This window comes from Rhinolophus hipposideros, assembly GCF_964194185.1.
Source record: "Rhinolophus hipposideros genome assembly, chromosome: 24".
NCBI lineage: Eukaryota > Metazoa > Chordata > Mammalia > Chiroptera > Rhinolophidae > Rhinolophus > Rhinolophus hipposideros.
Window position 1 is genome coordinate 28,456,772 of NC_138070.1, and position 17,017 is coordinate 28,473,788.

A 17,017-nucleotide genomic window follows, 5' to 3' on the forward strand; every position below is an offset into this window, starting at 1 on the left:
AACTAAGGTTGAACAGGGCACTTGAGCTGAGCTGCCGCTGAGTTCCTAGATGGCTTGGTTGGTTGGAGCACGTCCTCTCAACCACAGGGTTGCTGGTTCGACTCACCACAGGAGATGGTGGGCTGCGCCCCCTGCAACTAATAACGGCAACTGGACTTGAAGCTGAGCTGCACCCTCCACAACTACGATTGAAAGGACAACAACTTGACTTGGAAAAAATCCTGGAAGTACACACTGTTCCCCAATAAAGTCCTGTTCCCCTTCCCCAATAAAAATAAATCTTTAAAAAAAATTTGTAAAACTAAACTATATTAAAATGGGAGGGAGGAAGGTAAATTAGGTTCCTGGACCCAATTCGAAGGGGGAAAAGGGGATCCATGAGCCTTCCCACAAAACACCAAGCAATTCTTGCACACTATTAGAGTGGCCACAGGTTAAGGGTTCAGGCCTACAGAACTACCCTCTCCATCTACCTTCGAAAGCCAGTAGTGAGCCCAGGCTGTTACCTGTACTTCTAACCGATGGGCTACAGATTAGAGGTTCCAACAAACCCCTCCTTGGCAACTTAATTCCTTAAAAGCCCAGGTTGTAACCTATATTAGTACTTCTGACTGACTGGGTATAAATCAGAGATTCCCAAAAGCCCCCACCTCAGGTTCAATTAATTTGCTACAGCAACTCACAGAACTCAGAAAACATTTTACTTACTAGATTACTGGTTTATTACAAAAAGTACATAACTTAGGAACAGCCAATTGAAAGAGAGATGCATATAGGATAAGGTATAGGAAAGGACATGGAGCTTCCATGTCCTCTCCAAGCACACCACTCTCTCCAAATCTCCACATGTTCACCAACCCAGAAGTTCTTTGAACCTTGTCCTTTTGGGTTTTATGTAAGCGTCATTACATAGGCATGAGTGATTAAATCATTGGCACTTGATTCGACCTCCAGCCCCTCTTCCCTTCCAGAAGGTGAGATGCGACTGAAAGTTCAAACCTCTAATGGCATGGTTGGTTCTCCTGGCAACTAGCCCCCATCCTTAGGTGCTTCCAAACTTCACCTATTCAACATAACAGAAGACTCCTTTAATCACTCTCAACACTTAGGAAATTCCAAGGCATTTGGAAGCTGTGAGCAAGGAACTATGCACAAAGACCAAATACAAGGTGTGATCAAAAAATATGGTGAATGCTGTTGCCACGTGCCATCCAATGGAAAGGCAGAGATCTTCAATACGGAAAATGGACTGCTGAATCTTAATAACAGTGTGTGACAAGTTTCAACTTGTTTGGAATAGTCAGTCGGGTATGAGCTAAGGTTGAGAGAAGGTATGCTTCAAAGTGTGCTGTAAATCGTAAGTCACGAACAATGCAGTAACATGAAATGGGCAAACAGTTTCATCTTCCCTCATGACAATGCTCCATGTAACACATTGCTTCTGGTACCGCAATTTCTGTCAAATAAAAACATTATGGTGTATCCTCATCCACCTTATTCACCCGATCTGGCAACATGCCAACTTCTGGCTCTTCCCCAAAGTCAAATGATTCAGGACATCGAGGCAGCCATGACAGTGCTACTAAAGACACTCACGAAAGAAGACTTCCAGAACTGCTTCAGAAAGTGGCAAGAATTATGGGATAATTATGTTCCAAGTGAGGGGGAATGTTTTGGGGGGGGGGGATTAATGGCAATGTGTCTTTTACTGCAATGATTTTTTTTATTTAAACATTCACCATGTTTTTTTTTAATCACACCTCGTATATACATGAGAAATATATTTTGGTCATCTGAATGACCAAATATGTATTTCTTATAAATCACTATATCGTAAAAGGCAATCCCTTAAAATCCAAAGCCAAATAAAACAATCTAATCTGTTTAAACTGGAGGCTTAATCACACAGAGAGAAATGACTTCAAATGACAGTACTACAAAGCAAAAGATCCCAAGTTAGAGATATCCTAGAGATGGAAGGAAACAAACTGCTTTCAATAATTTTTGCATTATTATTTTGCAACTATTAAAAGTAGATGATTAAAGCAAGCAATTGTTAATGTCAAAAACTAAGGTTTTCAGCATAAGAGATACAAATGTAAATCAAAAAATTTAAGTAGAAACCCTTACTCTTTTATTTTGGGGGTGGATAAAGAGGTGTATTTAAGTAAGGCTGCTAGAATGACAAAACAGACAAATGCAGAAGACATACTGAAACTTGATTTCAGCAAGGCATACAGCTGAGTCCTTTGTGGTATACCTGTGGATAGGATTTTAAAATGGGAATACATTATTAATACATTTAAGGATAATTTGAAGCTAACTAAATACTCAAGAATGTTAAGTGTCAATTACAATGCAAATTACTCTGCAACAGGAAGGTAGCAGATCACAAAGCATTTTTATTTCTAATTTCTCAAAATTTTTATAAAAGACAAAAACATATGACATATTTATCAAACATTGATAGAAGATAACTGAAAAGGATTTTACTACTACAAATGACAGAGTTCAAAGAGATTTTACTTTAATAGGCTGCCAAAAACTAGAATGACTGTGAAGTTCATCAAGAATAAAAATTAAAGCCCTGAATTTATATTCAAAACTCAATCACATAAGCACGGCGGGGAGCACACTTTGTTTGACAAGAATTCAAGTAACAAGATCTAAGGCCTATAATTTACCACAAGCTAAACAGAAGTCAAAGGTATATCCTCACTGGTTATATCCACAAGTGAATGCAGTCCAAAAATATGTGGCATCTACAACAAGGAAAGTATTTGTTTCTCTATAACCTGAACTCGGTAAACCACATAGGAAACAGTTCATCCACTTCAGGAAAACATAATTTGATATTGAAAACTTGCAAAAACAGGAATTGGCAATGTTTTATCCTGTCTGCTTTACTGCTCCCTAACCAATAAAAATACTCTACCATTCCTGCCACTGGCACATATCTTCACAGTATCTTTCAAATGCCTATTCTCTTGATCCCAAATCCAAGTAAAGCTCTAATACTGACTGGGTAACTGTGAAGTGATTTAACAGTAGTAGTTAACACTATGTTCTGACATAGTGTAACACTATGTTCTGACAACAGAACCATAAACCTGGCTACTTTACAGTCACCTACCACAATGCCCACGTCTTCTGTATTGTCTATGTATATGACTATCTTTTCCAAAAGGCTATATAAAGTCCATCTTAACAGGTATGAGCAAAATGCTAATGGGTACTACAGATTTTTAACTAAGGAAAAAACACGGTATGGTAAGGTTTTCAATATATAATCACAGAACTGAAAGAAATTTCATTCAGCTATTCCACTGCAAAGAGGAAACTGAGACCAAGAAAGAAGCAAATTGCCATAGTGTGTTAGTTGCAGTACTTAAACTGAATTTTTATCACAAAAACTCCTATATCTAATATAGGCATACGAGTATGGTGGGAAAAAGTTCAAAGGCTGTCAAATTTTTTAATGAAAAATAACAACGAGAAATAGTTTTACTCCTATCAAAATACGAAAGACTAAAAACGTTTAAGACTGAAAAGATACTGCACTAAAGACACTAAACATTACTGTCTAGAATATGAATTAACAAAATCCTTTTAACAAGTAATGTGGAATCTTCAGATTATTTAGATAAGTAATTCCCCAGAAGATAATAATAAAAAGAAAAGGCAAAATTCACCATAAAGGTATTAATCAAAGTGAAAAATATAAATCAAAGCCCTACTAATTAATGCAACATAAATAATATGTTCCATATGATAAGGTATTAGTCGTTAAATTTGTTCATTAAGAGTTTTCACAACACCAATTACAACACATTGTATACATAAATTTTTCCCAGGTAATAACTTTTATGGAGTATTAGTAGTTTTAAAATTTTGGAATATTGGTAATTTCCATCAACTAATGTTACATTGTAAATATACTGTGAAGTATAAATAACAAAGAAAAACTATATAACAATGTGGTAAGCAAAACTGTAAAGAGGGCAAACCGCCCTTCCATGTCCTCCCTCACCCCAACCATGGCCAAGATCCCTACCTCCGGGCTATTCAAGCACTAACGTAATAGTGCTGGGAAGACATTTTCCAGACGTAATTCAAGTTCTAGGTGAGTTGATTTCAAAATAAGAAAATCATCTGGGTGGGCCTACTGCAGTAGACCCCCAGGCTCCTGCTGAAGCGTCCCTCACAGGAGTATGTTACTCACGAGAAGGCAAGCCCTAAAAGAAAGTGCAAACTCTATAGGTGGGGCAGGTAGCTGGTAGGAGGTACACAGAGCTGACTCAGTGCAACAGCCATCTCTCCTTTCTCCCTCGCAACTGTGTATTTCAATGTGCATGCTACAATCTGTTCCATATCCCATTTTGCAGATCTCAAGACCTTTATTCTTTTCTCCTAAGGAAAACTTAATTCCCTTCTCTCTATATAGCCACGTTCTTTATTCCTCCTTCATAGGTGTCCCTATAGTATGTCCACCAGTCAGTCTTCCTTCCAGCGAATCAACCAAGTCCTTTACCTGTGACACTTGCCAGAATGTACAATGGGGAACATTCAGTTTTCTCTTCAACTGCAGCACCTTAGTAATAAGGTAGAATGTTTATGTTAAATGGGGGAAAAGGAGAAATAAAATCATACAGGGCTTACAATTATAAATCATTCTCCCAGACATGATGAGAAACGGAAACGTATCAACAAAGCAATATTCTTTGAAACTAACAATTTGGAGAAGTTTATATAGAAAATCATGTTTATAGGATGTTAAATTTAAAACTCTCTCCATTATAAGAACTCATGAAGGAAATATACCAAAATAATCTCACCACTGTGGGAAATGGGATTATGGATGACAGTCTCTTTTTTTATTCCACTTCTCTGCATTGTCTGTATAAGCATGTTTTGTTTTTATAAAGGAGTAAGGCTTTACTAAGAAAGAGAGAAAGCAAAGCTAGCTAGCTTCTTCCACCTCTGCATGTTACCTACCTTACAGCAACCACAGCAACCATTTGCAAATTCATAACAAACTATCATAAATAAATGAGATTCTGCATAACTACAATGGGCAAAACTAGGTATTCATATTTACAGTCAATTTAGGAAAGAACAAGAACAAAAACGTGTTTCTAATAGGATGTACCCATGTTATGGTAATAAAATGGATTTTTTTGTTAATCATTGAGCCAAATTATGAGATATCTGATGGGAGTTAGAACCACAGTGGAGATGCCAATCAAAGCAGAAAGAGAGGGAGAAATGACCCGTCTCCTTCCCTTTTCCTCCCTCCAGTCCTCTACCAGTGCCTCTCATAATTAAACCAATGCAGAAGTTTGCTGGCAAAGGAGGCTAGGAAATGCAATTTGCAGAGATCAGCCTCCTGCAATAGAGAACAAAGCTTAAGGGCAGGAAATCCTAACCCCAGATCAATGGCGTTCATTACTGAACAATGAAGACATAGTTGTGTATGTAGTGCAATAACAATTATTTAAAATAGATTGTTTTATATAAAATGCCCTCATATTTTGAAAAGGCACATTAGCCAAATAATATCCATATACATACATACATTTATGTGATCAACAATAAATAAGATTGTAATACTAAATTTGTATTGTGAATAAAGACAAACTAAGGAAAATGAGTAGTTAATACTTGAAAACAATAAAGGTAGATCTGAAATTGTCACAGAAATACAACAATAACTTCACTGAATAAGCATCCACTAAGGACATGAAAACGCAATCAGTGTAAGAATGTACTACTATTACAGTGGCCCAGGAATGTTCTTTTCTTCAAGAAACAAAAACCCCAATATAACATGCGTGGGGAAAGGAAGTCGGGACCAAAATCATCTTTATGTACAAGGCTAGCAAAAACCATCTGAAAATAAGTCATAGTGAAAAATAGTGACTTTCCACCACTTTTCACTGTTTTGCCTTTAACAGACTCAAATCTTATTTATTATATTCCTTTTATTATTTCTACTCAGAATTTGAGGGAGAACACAACAGCTTTAGACTAATGTTATAAATATTTCTTCATGATGATGAAAAATAACATTAGTACTATTTTCTGCTTAAAATATAGTAGTAAAAGGGAAAATCTTTAGCCTCTCAAGGAAAAAATTTTGTAGGAGAGCCCTCTACGGCAGTATAACTATATACATATATCTATATATATATGAATATGCATATACATACACACAATCAACTTGAAAGCAAGATTTGAATACTGTCTTTGTTCTGTCAAGAAAGAAAAACAGGATTGCCAATTTCCAAACTCAGACATAGCTTAACCACAGGAAATAAATGCAACAAATCTCTTTAATACATCATATTTACAGAATTTTAATCGGTCTAAGTATTAGTGCCTTTCTTAAAAAAGAACAAGAAACGGAGTAAAATCTAATAATCATCCAATACCACTGAAAAGCTAAATTTATTAAGTCTATAGTATATTATCCCTAAAGTGATTTTTTATTAGTTTCAGGTGTACAAAACAACGTAGTTATTAGACATTAACACCCCTCACAAAGTGATAACCCCACCAAGTCTACTACCCATCTGACACCATACATAGCTGTTACAGTACCATTGAGTATATATTCCTATGCTGTACTTTACATCCCGTGACTATATATAAATATATATGTGTGCGTGTGTATATATGTATACACACATACTTTTCTTTTTTAATTAGGGAACGGGAACAGGACTTCATTGTGGAACAGTGTACATTTTCAGGACTTTTTTCCAAGTCAAGTTGTCCTTTCAATCCTAGTTGCGGAGGGCATAGCTCAGGTCCAGGTCCAGCTGCCCGTTGCCAGCTGCAGGGGGCGCAGCCCACCATCCCTTGCAGGAGTCGAACCGGCAACCTTGTGATTAAGGGGACACGCTCCAACCAACTGAGCCATGCGGTAGCTCAGCGGCAGCTCAGCGCAAGGTGCCATGTTCAGTTTTAGTTGCAGGGGGCAGAGCCCACCATCCCTTGAGGTATTGGAGGAGTCGAACCTGCAACCTTGTGGTTGAGAGCCCACTGGCCCATGTGGGAATCGAACCGACTTCGGAGTTAGGAGCACGGAGCTCCAACTGCCTAAGCCACAGGGCCGCCCCCCATCCCGTGACTATATTTTTTAAATTATAGTTAACATTCAATATTATTTTATATTATTTTCAGGTGTACAGTGTAGGGGTTAGTCATTTATACAATTTATGAAATGATCACCCCAAAGGTCTAGTACCCCTCTGACACTATCCATAGTTCTTACAATATTACTGATTCTGTTTCCCATGCTATATTTCACATCCCCATGACTATTCTCTGACTTCCTAATCCATTCATCTTTCTCATCCATCTCCCCAACCCTTCTAGCAATCATCAGTTTGTTCTCTGTATCTATGAGTCCATTTGTTTCATTTATTTGTTTATCTTGTTCTTTAGATTCCACATATACATGATATCATATGGTATTTGTCTTTCTCAGTCTAACTTATTTCACTTAGCATAATACTCACTAGGTCCATACATGTCACTGCAAATGGCAAGATTTCACTTTTAATGGCAGAGTAATACTCCATTGTATATATGTACCACAATTTCTTTATCCAATCATCTGTTGATGGGCATTTCATTTGTTTCCATATCTTGGCTATTGCAAATAGAGCTGCAATACACATAGGGGTGCATATATATTTTGGAATTAGTGTTTTGGATTTCTTTGGATAAATATCCAGGAGTGGAATTGCTGGGTCATAAGGTAAAGTTCTATTTTCAATTTTTTGAGGAACCTCATACTGTTTTCCACAGTGGCTGCACCAATTTGAAATCCCACCAAAAGTGCACAAGGGTTCCCTTTTCTTCACATCCTTGCTAACACTTGTTTGTTGATTTATTGATGATGGCCATTCTGATGATGACAGGTGTGAGGTTGTATCTCATTGGGGTTTTTAATTTGCATTTCTCTGATGATCAGTGACATTGAGCATTTTTTCATATGTCTATTGGCCATCTGTATGTCCATTTCGGAGAAATGTCTATTCATGTCCTCTGCTGATTTTTTATTGGATTGTTTTTTCATTTTGAGTTGTACGAGTATGAGTTTTTTAAATAAATTTTGGATATTAACCCCTTATCAGGTGTATCACTGGCAAACATCTTGTCCCATTCAGTAGGATGTCTTTTCATTTTGTTGATGGTTTCCTTTGCTATGCAAAAACTTTTTGGTTTCATATACTCACATTTGTTTATTTTTTCTTTTGTTTCCCTTTCCTGAGGAGACATATCAGTAAAAATATTACTAAGGGTAATGTCAGAGAGTTTACCACCAATGTTTTTTTCTATGAGTTTTATGGTTTAGGGTCTTACATTTTAAGTCTTTAATCCATTGAGTTTATTCTTGTATGTGGTTTAAGAAGGTGGTCCAATTTCATTTGTATGCATGTATCTGTCCAGTTTTCCCAGCACCACTAAATTGATTATTAAAGAATAAGTACAGGTAACCCCCATATAACATGGTGCTTCTACATCATAGTTTTGCTCTAACATGTTCGAGAATTGGGGAAACCCTCGTACAACACAGAATCCTAGAACACGGTTTCACTCTAACACAGTTTGACAATTAGAGACATCCCAGAACAACATGGAGCACAATAAGAGCTTTTAAGAGCAAAAAATAGTCTCAATCAAAATTAGGGAAATCCCCTAATAACACGGAACGTAATAAAAGCTTAGTAGTGATGATGAAGAAAACATTATTTAATACATATTACTATGTTATACTTTTGGAGAAAATCACCTTAATAAAGACATTTCTCTTAATTATAAAAATATAGTAGCTTTTTTTTTCTTTTTTTTGGAATCTAACCCCCTTTTTTATACTAGTTCTTTGTCACGTGTATCACAGATTCACATAACAGGGCACTTTTTAGGAACCTAACAACCATGTCATAGGGGGGTCACCTGTATATCAAAAAGACATTCAATAAGCTGAGTTATTGGTGTGAATATTTCCAAAGCAGTTTTGATATAACAAAATACCGTTTATGTTAAAAACAGATTACATAAAATTGGTTTTATGTAATCTATTTATTTCCTCCAATATGTTATCTAGAACTACTAATGTGTGAGTGCTAAAAAACAAATAGGTATCAAAGAAGGAGGCAGGTAAGTTTAAATACTTAGGTAATTTACAAATCATCCAAATAGTCATTACATAAGCCCCAGAAGTAAGCTATATATGTATTCTTATTTAATTCTCTATGGTGACTGAGAAAAACAGGATGGGAATAGTAAAGCACAAAAAAAAACAAAAACATGATTTCTGATACTGATTAAAACACTAGTTATTTTGCAGCCAATGAGTTGCCTTTACAGTTTACTTCTGCTAGAAAATATCTCCTCAAAGAGAACCAGTTAGCAGCAAGGAAACAATTATTCAGGAACAATATTTAAAATAATTTAGGAAAAATTATTAGCTGCTGCCTTTAGCATAATTATCACAAATTCTCTACTGGGCAACAGGGGCTAATCAACTTAAAAATTAACACATTGACGTAATAGCAAAACATTTAAATATCCTGAAATTTATACTTTCCTATACTGGCTATTCATCTTTTCCTTCACCTCACTCCCATCTGCTCCCATCATTAAAGATAATCCTATTTATCCAGCAGATATTTATTAATATGAAAATATGGGGTTGCAATGTTGTATGTAATTTTATCAGACATTTTATAAAACGGTCCCTAAGAAAAATCTAAAAATAGTATACTATGAACTTTATAGGCACTTTATTCAGGTAAATTATTGCTAGTTTTCAGTGCTGTTAGAAAATTATACTGTTCTGTTCCTACATTTGAATTTTGTACACCAGGTCTGCCAATAAAAATGTGTGTATAATATTTAAACATATTATAAAAACATAAAATATAAATTCTTTCTGGAATAAGGCAGGGTATGACTAGAAGAAGTATAGAAGGGAAGGAGAACCACAAATGAGGAGAACCACTAAATTAAAGGAAGAAATGGCAAGGTACTAGACTATCCATGACACTCCAGTTGAGATCTATAAGAATAATTATTCCTCTGATAGCACGTTTTATATACTTTCTCCTTCAACATTTCGTAAGTTTAAATGTTTTTGAAAAGCCACATAACAAATTCTATCAGTAAAACTAACATCCAGATCACCTAAAGATTTAAATAGCACAGTATTTGGAATGCAGTTTTCAGTTTAATAATTAACAATAAAATGCTGGGTTTAAGATCAGTTCACCAGTTCCACGATTTTAAACCTAACTATAAAACTGCCCATTTTCAACACTTTTTAACCTATAAAGTTAACAATGCATACAATTCAACCTAATACCGGGGGTGCCAACAAATTTATACACATGACTTGTATTCATTTTTTCTTATGGGTATATATTGAGTATTACAATTTTTATACAGTTTTTTCCTTTCTTAAAATGTGTATACATTTTTTTTTGGCACCCTCTGTATAAATTCCAAAACTCTCAGTAGTGCATTAATTGTCTTCAATAATTAACACCACTTGATTCATGCCAGAGAATTCCCACAATTTTCAGCCAGAAAAGGATTCACCATGCAGTGGGGTAGGCGTGGAGTTGTTTAGTGAAGAACTCTAAATGTACTGGCAGAAATTCAAAAGGTGGGCTTTGCAGATTCATCAGTGGTCTCATTTGTGATTGTTCCACAAAGAAATACTAAATAAAACATTCAGCTTTTAAAGACTGTGAAATGGTAAACATCATCAGTTTCTCTTAAGTTATAAGTAAAATTCACCCATCAGTCAAAAATAAAGTTAAAACACCGCACAATAATAAAGACCTAAGATATTCACTGAAGGAGCATTTGTGAAGACTGTTTTTTGCTTTTATTCAAATTGCAAACATTTTTATAGATGATTGGTAAAAGAAACCATAGAAAGTGGACACTTATCAATCCAAGAAGCAATAATAAAATACACATCTCTTCCAAAATTACCTCTTCTTCAAGATTATTAAGAAATAACCCAGCTATTCTATCAATCCTCATTTCTCCTTAGAAAGCAAGCAATAGAAGGAGGGGAATGGTCCAAACACAAAGGGCACCTTTGAAGTCTATGAAAAATGTAATGGTTTAACTTTTGTTTGAAGAGGTAAAGAAAATAGAAGGGAGGGGGGGACAGAAAATAAAAAAGAAAATTCATGTTAACATCCAACACATGAGAAAAGAAACAGGAAAATTCAGGGCATTTTCTATGGAAAACAAGTGGTTCAATTAGTCCAGATAATAACAATTTCATCATTTAAAAAATATTTATTGATGATGCTGGGAAACCTGGGCAGACACAAAAAAAAATCATGCTGGACCACCTCCTTATACCATATACAAAAATAAAAATTCAAAATGGATTAAAGACTTAAATGTAAGATGTGAAACCATACAATTCCTAGAAGAAAATATAGGAAAAAACTTCACAGACATTACCCGGAGTAAGATTTTTACTGATATATCCCGTCGGGCAAGGGAAGTAAGAGAAAAAATAAACATGTGAGATTACATCAAACTAAAGAGTTTTTTTCACAGCAAAGGAAACCATCAATAAAACAAAAAGGGATCCTACTGAATGGGACAAAATATTTGCCAATGACATATCCAATAGGCGGTTAATATCCCAAATTTATTAAAAAAACTCACTCAATTCAACTCCAAAAAACAAACAAGCCAATTAAAAAATGGACAGAGGACATGAAGAGACATCTGTCTAAAAAAGACAGATGGCAAACAGACATGAAAAAAAGCTCAACCTCACTAATCGTTAGAGAAATGCAAATAAAAACCACAATGAGATACCACCTCACCCCAGTCAAAATGGCCATCATCAATAAATCAACAAACAACAAGTGCAGGAGAGGATGTGGAGAAAAGGGAACCCTTGTGCACTGTTGGGATTGCAGATTGGTGCAACCATTATGGAAAACAGTATGTAAGTATCTCAAAAATCTGAAAATGGAACTACCTTATGCCCCAGCAATTCCACTCCTAGTTATCTATCCGGAGAAATCCAAAATGCTAATTAAAAAAAATTTATGCACCCCTATGTTTATTGTAACACTATACACACTAGCCAAGGCACGGAAACAACTGAAATGTCCATCGGTAGACGACTGGATTAAGAAACTGTCGTACATTTATATAATGGAGTATTACACAGCCATAAAAAAGGAAATCTTACCATTTGCAACAATATGGATGGACCTAGAGAACATTATGTTTAGTGAAATAAGTCAGACAGAGAAAGACAAGTACCATATGATCTCACTTATATGTGGAATCTAAAGAAAAGAATAAATGAATGAACTAATCAGAAACAGTCTCAGAGACATAGAGGAAAAACTGAGGGTTGCTAGATGGGAGGGGTTAGGGATAAGGAGGATGGTGAGGGGATTAGAAAGCACAGTCAGTAACCACAAGATTGCCACGGGGTTATGAAAGTCAATTTGGGGAATGTAATCAATAATGTTGTAAAGATTTTGTAGGGCATCTGATGGACACTTGTCTCATTAGGGAGACCACCTCAGGGATGATGTAGATGCCTGATCATTGCACTGTACACCTGAAGCTGAAGCTGAACAATAATGAATGTCAACTACAATTTTATATATACATATAATTACAAGATGTGGAGTACAGCATTAGGAATAGAGGCAGTGGAAATGTAATGGCTGTGTGCGACGTCAGAGGGGTAGTGGATCGGGACAGGGGGGTTATCACTGTGTGAGGAATACAAATCATAATAAAAAATTTTTTTAAAAAATAAAAATATTTACTGAGAATTTACTATGCCAGGTACAGGTGACAAAACAGTAAATAAAAGTGACAAAGTCCCTGTACTCAAGGAGCTTACAATCTAATGGAGAAGAAAGACAATATTCATACAAATATTCAGCATTTCCAAGTACTGTGGAGAATTTAAAACAGAGTAAGAAAGAGAGGAGGGCAGGGTCATTATTTCATCTAAGACCATGACTAAAGGCAGCACTTAACTAGCATTTGATGAGAGACATGAAGGAAGAGAGACAGCAATCTTTGCAGATCACACAGGGAAATCACTCCCAGCAGAAAAGAACACAAACACAAAGGCCTGGGAGTGGGAGAACGCTTGGCATATTCCAGAAATAAACAGTAAGGAGGCCAACATGACTGGAGTAAAGTGATGAAGTAAGGAAGAACTTCAGCTTTTAAGGAAAATTAACTAAAACCACCAGTTCATTTATAATAAATCCAAGGTTTTGAACTTGGGTGACTGGAATAAAGTTAGTGTTATTAACATAAACTGTAAAGTTAAAAAAGAAGAAATTCATTTCAGAGAGCAGGAAAGATGAGATTTAGTGAAAACCTGTAGTTCACTGTTGCTATGGGATCTTCAGGTGGGAAGTAAATTCTTCTAGGATTAGAGATACGGACACAAAAGTTATTTGTATAGAGATGACAGTTAAATCTGCAGGAACAGTAAAGAAGTGGGAGGAAACAAGCATAAAAAGACAAGTACAGACCCCTGTGATTGCCTGCATAGCAGGTAGGAAGAAGAGAGGCAGAGTCTTGAAAAAAGCCCATCCTCCAGGAGTGAGAGCTTGTGATTGTGGGGGCGGGGCAGACAGAGAACAAGAGAGAGCACAGGCTGAAGCACAGGAGTTTGTTGATGAGAGAGGAAGAGGTAGAGAAAAAGGAAGGGAGGGAGGAAGGGAGGGGAGAGATGTTTATGAACACTGTGTTGACACCGAACATTAACTGTTTATCATTCTTTTAAAATTTTTTTGATATATTGGAAGTTCAAAATTTGTAACATGTTTTAATTTTTATGACCGTAGTTGTTAGTATATGTGAGCATTTTCAGACAGGAACACTGATTTTATTTTATCAATAACAATTTTGTGTGCTATAACATGACCTACTTTAGCCCTAAGCCTTGAACACATTAACTTTAATGGTAGAAAGCATAACAAGTGAGACTGTCCCTAACAACAACAAAAAAATTCAAGAATTAACAAGATATAGTCTAATCATATTGAAATGATCAATACTAAAAATAAAATGAATGGAGAAACAATAAGAAATACGATGATTAAGGTGGTTTTAGTTAAAATATTCAAAACTGGTGAAAGATTCCCTCTCTCACTTTCTTTTCAGGTTTTTTTATCTTATTTTTTTAAGAACCTAATATTTACTTACAAAATAATTTCACTATTAAATCTTTGCAAGTAAATATTTTACTCTTATTTTTTAAAAAACTCCATAGCTTTTTATTAGATTTCTTTAAATATTTATTTTGCAACAAATGTTTGAAGGATAATAAATAAATCTTGAACCATAAAGGTTTTAGGGTTTGTTTCTGTTTTGATTTTAAAATAGCTATTTAGAACAGACCTATTACTAATAAGGGGATTGAATCAGTAATCAAAATCCTCCCAACAAATAAAGCTCCAGGACCAGATGGCTTCACTGATGAATTCTACCAAACATTTAAAGACAAGTTAATACAAATGCTTCCCAAACTCTTCCGGAAAATGGAAGAGGGAACACTTCCAAATTCATTTTACGAGGCCAACATTACCCTGATAACAAAACAAGACAAGGAAGCCACAAGAAATTACAAGCCAATATCCCTGATGAAGATAGATGCAAAAATCCTCAATAAAATATTAGCAAACTGAACTCAACAGTACATTAAAGGGATCATACACCATGATCCAGTGGGATTTATTGAAGGGATAAAAGGATGGCTCAACATCCACAATTGAATCAACATCTGCAATTCAGTCAATGTGATATACCACATTGCCAAAATGACAGATAAAAATCATAGGATCATCTCAATAGATAGAAAAAAAGCATTTGATAAAATTCAACACACATTTATGATAAAAACTCTCACTAAAGTGGGTACAGAGGGAAGGTACTTCAACATAATAAAGGTCATATATGACAAGCCTACAGCTAACATCATAATCATGAAAGCTGAAAGCTTTTCCTCTAAAATCAGGAAGAAGACAAGGATGCCCACTCTCACAACATTGATTCAACATAGTACTGGAAGCCCTAGCCAAAGCACTTAGGAAAGAAAAAGAAATAAAAGGCATCCAAATTGTAAAGGGAAAAATAAAACTAGCACTATTTGCAGATGACATACAGAAAAACCTAAAGACTCCACCAAAACTGTTAGAACTAATAAATGAATCCAAAATTGCAGGATATACAATCATTATACAAAAAACTCAGTTGTGCTTCTCTACACTAACAACCTGGACACTGAAAACTTAAGTCTTTGATGAAAGAAATTGAAGAAGACACAAACAAATGGAAAGACAGTCCATGTCCATGGATCAGAATATCAGTAGTTTTTTAAATACCCAAACCCAAAACAATCTACAAATTCAATGCAATCCCTACCAAAATTCCAATGACACTTTCATAGAAACAGAACAATCCTAAAATTTGTATGTAACCACAAAAAAAACACCAAATAGCAAAAGCAACTTTGAGAGAGAAGTAAAAACCTGGAGGTATCATGCTTCTTGATTTCCAACTATATTACAAAGCTGTAATCATCAAAACAGTGTCATACTGGCACAAAATAAAGATCAATGGAAAAGAATAGAGTCCCCCTCCCCCAAAATCCACATATATATGGTCAATTAATTTATAACAAACGAGCCAGGAATATACAATGGAGAAAGACAGTCACTTCAATAAGTGGTATTGGGAAAATTAGACTGCCACATATATGCAAATGAATAATAGTGGACCACTGTTTTATGCCATACACAAAAATTAACTCAAAAATGGATTAAATACATCAACGTAAGACATAAAACCATAAAACTTCTAAAAGAAAACATAGGCATAAGTCCTTGAAATCTATCCTGATGATTTTTGGGGGTTTGACATCAAAAGCAAAGGCAACATGAGAAAAAATAAACAGGTGAGTTGGACTACATCAAACAAAAAAGCTTCTGCACAGCACAGAAAACCATCAACAAAATGAAAAGGCAACCTACTAAATGGGAGAAAATATTTGCAAATTAGATGTCTGATATGAGGTTATTATCCAAAATATAAAAGAAACTCATACAACTCTACGGCAAAAACAACAACAATCTGATTAAAATGTGGACAGAAGATCTGAAAAGACATTTTCCCAAAGAAGACATATAGGTGGCCAACAAGTGTTTGAAAAAGGTCTCAACATCACTAATCATCAGGAAAACTCAAATCAAAACCACAGTTAAGATACTGCCTCACATCTGTTAAAATGGCAATTACGAAAAAAGATGAAAAATAACAGTGTGCACACTAGAAAGTGGAGAAAAGGAAAGCTTTGTGCACTGTTGAGGAATGTAAATAGGTCAATGGAAAATTGCAGCCACTATGAAAAACAGTATGAAGGTTCCTCAAGAAATTAAAATAGAACTATCATATGATCCAGCAATTCCACATGTGGGTACTTTTCCGAAGGAAACAAATATACTAACTTGAAAAGATATATACATCTACACATTCATTACACCACTATTTACAACAACCAAGATATGGAAGCAATGAAAGTGTCCATCGATAGGAGGGATAAAGAAAATGTGGTACACGTAGGCGCGCGCGCACACACACACAGCCATTAAAAATGTAAATCTTGCCATTTGCGACAACATAAATGAACTGCACGGCATTATGCCAAGTAAAATAATTCAGAGAAAGACAAATACCACATGCTTATTTATATGTGGAATATAAAAAATTAAAAATAAAATAAACTGAACTCACACATACAGAGAACACATTGGTGGCTGCCAGAGGAAGGGAGTTGGGCGTAGGTAAAATGAGCAAAAAAGGTCAAAATGTACAAACTTCCAGTTACAAAAATAAGTCCTGGTGATATAATGTACAGTACTGTCACTATAGTTAATAATATTGTATTGTATATTTGAAAGTTGCTAAGAGCTTAAATCCT

At 35.3% G+C, this 17,017-nt stretch overlaps 1 protein-coding gene across 4 annotated transcripts in view; it reads right to left on the bottom strand.

Annotated features, from left to right (window-relative positions):
* ARHGAP32 (Rho GTPase activating protein 32) overlaps positions 1–17,017 on the bottom strand; it is a 341,577-nt gene that overhangs the window by 193,147 nt on the left and 131,413 nt on the right. The window lies entirely within an intron of this gene.